Source organism: Antechinus flavipes, chromosome 2 (genome assembly GCF_016432865.1).
Source record: "Antechinus flavipes isolate AdamAnt ecotype Samford, QLD, Australia chromosome 2, AdamAnt_v2, whole genome shotgun sequence".
NCBI lineage: Eukaryota > Metazoa > Chordata > Mammalia > Dasyuromorphia > Dasyuridae > Antechinus > Antechinus flavipes.
Genome location: NC_067399.1, coordinates 262,547,518 through 262,552,027, shown reverse-complemented (window position 1 = coordinate 262,552,027; position 4,510 = coordinate 262,547,518). Strand labels below are relative to the sequence as shown.

Sequence of the window (4,510 nt, the reverse complement as noted above, 5' to 3'; positions counted from 1 at the left end):
CTTCGTTTCCTCATGTGTAAAGTGAGAGGGTTTGGATTGCAGGACTCCTAAGGTCTCTTCCAGCTACAAAGCTATAATGCAAATTCAGGACTCCATTCATTTTATCATGCTATATTTCATATACTCTCCCTCTTAAACTATTGAGTTTATTGAACTTGAAAAGTCCCATAGGAAGAAAAATTAGGATGTATCAAATTGGGAGTAGAAGAATATGGTTTTACTCTGAGTATATTGCCTATTACTTACACCTATTTTCTTAATTTAGTGAGGAAATTCTGAACATTTTTGGCAGTATATTGAAAGTACTTTTCCTTTCTTTATCCTTGAGACTATTTTAGTACTGAAGTGAATGTACCATGGCGTATATATATATATATATATATTATATATATATATATATATATATATATAATATGTAATTCCCTTTATTTGCTAAATCATACCTGTGGCTGCTTCCACAATGCTGTCCTTATATAGTACTGTGAAGATCCACGTTGTCTTCTGAGAGTCAATATTTTTCCATATTTAATAATTCATGCTTGACAAGCAGGTAAAATCTATAGTTGGATTCACTCTGTTTTGGTATTCTCACCATCTGTCATGTATCATTTTAAGGTTGTATATATCACCTACTGAAAGAGAAGGGGAGTTTAAGGAAAAAGAACTTTGAGTGATCATAAAAGATCTCTCTTAATGTCTATATTTCTGTAGGCATATATAATTCTATTCATAAGCTCTGGTGCAAAACATAAAGATGGCACTATTCATTGAGATGTTTCTAAGATATTTGGCATTGGTCATATAGTGATGATATTCCCACTACTCATTTTATATTATTAATTATTTTTCTTGAGTAAAAGCAATTTGTTTACTTCATGACCAAAAAGTGATGCACTAGAGACCAAGTAGGTCATAACCAGTGAGTAAATTGCAATGGGGATTGTTATAACAAGTTAGCTTGGTTTCACAGGGATTTTAAAGAAGAACCTTTTTAAAAATAGCTTGTCCATCGAATGTATTGTTGACTTTTGTTTTAATTGAAGGAGCCAACAGATCTAAAAAACTTCTGTAGTAATATCAATCAATAAATAAACATTTATTAAGTGTCAACTATATGCCAGTCTCTGTACTAATTCCCTTGGACAACATAATTGGATAAATGATATCTTTTTTTAAATATAGAACTGACAGCTTTATAGAAAAGTAATCAATAATCTTGAGTAATTCATAATAGATTCTATAGCAGTACAGTAGAGGCTAATATAAGAAAGTAAATGATTAAATAAGGATGTAAGCCATTGTAGGATATAAGTTCCTTGAGGTCAAGGGTTTTTGAGGGGAAGTCTTTGCATTCCCAAATTCATTAATATAGCACCAATAACTTGTGAATAATAGGGACTTTATAAATTCTTATTAAATGGATGAAAGTTAGCATATATTTGACTGATTTTCTTATTATGCTAAGCAGAAGTTTTAGTGTGATTTTTTAGAGAGAAGCAGATTCATATAGATGTTTGATTACCATTTAGTCCTCTTCCTTTTTCTGCTTCTATCATGGGGAAGGGCTTTAATCTTTTAGGATAAATGTAGCCCAGGATTAGGTCTTGAAGTAATAGTTCTGAGTTAATTTTGGAGAAAAAAATGGAAATTTTTTTGGCCAGAGTTATATAGCCAGACAGTTATGTTTCTGAAGACAAGATTCCTTTTGGGAGAAGGATAAACTGGTTGCCTTCCTTCATTCTCAAAGAGGACCAAAATGACATCACTATGTTAGAATAAAATTAGTGTATCTAATTGTGGCTTATTAGATCAATACAAGCTTGGAATGCCTTGTCAAAGGTCAGATAGAAATAGTTCATATGAACATTTGATGTGAATTCTCTAACTTTGTGCATTTCGTATTTCTCTTGCAGTTCTGCTTTGCTCATAGAGTGTAGCATCTTCTGTGATAAGGGTATGTCATGCTGGGTAGTCCTGTGCCAGTATCTTCCATGTCATACTATTAATTCTAAAGTCCTTAAGAGAGATACTGAGAGTGACATTGTATCACGTTTTTTTCTGACCACTTTGTGAATGCTTTTGATATGTGAGTTCTTCATAAAATAGTCTTTTTGGCAGATTTACATTTTGCATTTAAATAATATGACCAACCCAATAAGTACATTGAAAGGACATTCTTGATTTGTTAGTACACAAAGACTACCTGAGCAAAGTGCATGATGAGAAAGTAATTATGGTCTAGATGACATGTTGCTACTGATAGTCCAGTCTTTATGTTGCATTTCCATGTCATTTTTTCCCCTACAAACTAAGTGACACTACCTGAAGAATGAAGACTGAGAAATAGCAACAGCTCCTGTTTTGACCAGCTAGCATGTGATCTTATCTTTCCCCTTCTCTTACTTATTTGCAGATATGTTACTTGTTGCCAGTCCATCAGGAGTCTTGAAGTAAGTTTTGAGCAGTTAATTTTGGAGAAGTGAAAATGTTTTGGCCAGCTGTGCAGCTAATTATGTCATATAATCTGATTCTTTTAAACTCCCCTCCAAATAACATAAAATAATGCCTTAAATTGAATTGTAGAGTGCAGAAATAATAAGGTCAAAGTAAAGCAGTTGCCCAGACTAAGACAGTTTGGGAGAATGATAAGAAAAATCTGACCTACCAAGGTGATGGTCTGGATGGAAGTGAAGTGTAAATAGTGTCTTATCGATCAACAGTAAGTCTTGTGGACAGTGCTTCATCAGGGCCTTGGCTTTGGGAACTTTCACCCTAAGGATGGTGAGGTGTCAGATGACTTATGAGGAGAAAGGCTCCCTCCTTTGTGGTAGCTGTCAAGGAGAAGCAAGTACAAGTTGATAAGTGTGGTTATGGAGAGGGTGAGGGTTCTGCTTGTAATTCCTGGATGGAGAGGATTGGTTGTGTTCACTTTTAAGAGAACAAAGGGGAAAACTGATGCTTGTGACTGAGAGAGAATAATCAGTGGTACATTTCCAGGACCTCAGGGAGTGGGAGATTTTATGGCAGCAGTGGAAAAGGAAGCCTCAGTCCTAGCTTAGAAGTAAAAAAGTTAAGGCATAAGCCCACAACTAGCCATCCATCATTGTACACTGGCAAAATCAAAAGTCAAGCATTCCCAGATAAGAGCTCTGAAAACAAGAACACAAATGATTCCTCACACAGTGGGAGCAGAGCCAGATTCTAATAGATAGTTAACAGCCAAGAAACAGGTTATTACAAACAAGCAAACAGAAAAAGAAGCTGGTCATAAATAGGAGAGAGAGTTGGGCCTGAGAAAGTCTAGCATCCCAAGCTGTGTGCAAGGCCCAGTTGGAGGGCTCGAATTACCTGGAGCTGCTCCTGTTTCCTGGCGCCGCTGTGCTAGAGGTGGGGCCGCAGGGTGGCTTGTGTTGGCGCTGAGGCTCTGGGCTTGTGCCCGGCACTCTGGAAGCGGACTACTGGAGGTGGCTCCAAGCTGCATCTACATTTTAACCAACCCGCAGACGCTGAGCCGGACCCAAAATCCTTCCTGCACCACCTATGCCAGGGACATTCTGACTTGGACTCAAACAAGGATGAAACAGGTGATTATTTAATAGACAGAGATCCCACCTATTTTGGCCCAGTCCTTAACTATCTGAGACATGGAAAATCGGTCATTAATAAGGACTTTGCTGAGGAAAAGGTGCTGGAAGAAGCTGAATTTTATAACATAGCTTCACTAATAAAACTTATAAAGGACAAAATTAGAGAGAGAGAGATAGCAAAACATCACAGGTACCAGTCAGTATACTTCTGTGTCAAGAGGAAATGCTCCAGCAAATGGTTTCAATCATGTCTGATGTCTTGAAGTTTGAGCAGCTGGTCAGTTCATCTTATAACTATGGAAATGAAGACCATAATCCTTCTTATGGCACAACTAGTAAAACCAGCAAAAAGGCAAAGATTTCCCAAGAGGTAGTTCCAAGACATAAAGACTGCAGTGTGGAGAGTTGAAGAATTTTCACTTTTTTTCCCTCCCAAAATACAATGAAATGCCTGGTGTGGCTAAAGAAAAAAACCTGCTTTAGACAATTTTTCTATGAAATCTGGGTTTGAATTTGAACCTTTTTTTGGGAGGTGGTTGAAGTAGTGTGAGATTGACTAGGTATAAGATCGTGAAGAAATCACTCCACAGCACAGTGCACAGAGAATGAATGTGTGCACGCTGGTGCTGGCACATGGCAGGACTGGCCCTGGATGGAACTAACACACTCGCTGAATTCTTTCCTAGGTCTGTCTGTACATGATTGGGGCAAAAAGATCCCATAATGATCCATGTGAAGTGATTTTTTTTAAACTTTATTTTTCTTTAGTATTACTCAATGAAGATAGTTTAAAGAACAATGCATTTGATGCTATATATTACAACCCTGAAATGCAGGTGTTTGGGGCCTTCGCTGTTAGGAAATGTTTGGCAGCCCTAATTTACTATCTTATACTGTTTGGTCACCCCATCCAAGCTTTAAGA

At 37.1% G+C, this 4,510-nt stretch overlaps 1 pseudogene; it reads left to right on the top strand.

The window, feature by feature from the left end:
• The first annotated feature begins 356 nt into the window (after window positions 1-356).
• Window positions 357-3,996, top strand: LOC127546617 (BTB/POZ domain-containing protein KCTD5-like; annotated as a pseudogene).
• The last annotated feature ends 514 nt before the right edge of the window (window positions 3,997-4,510 follow it).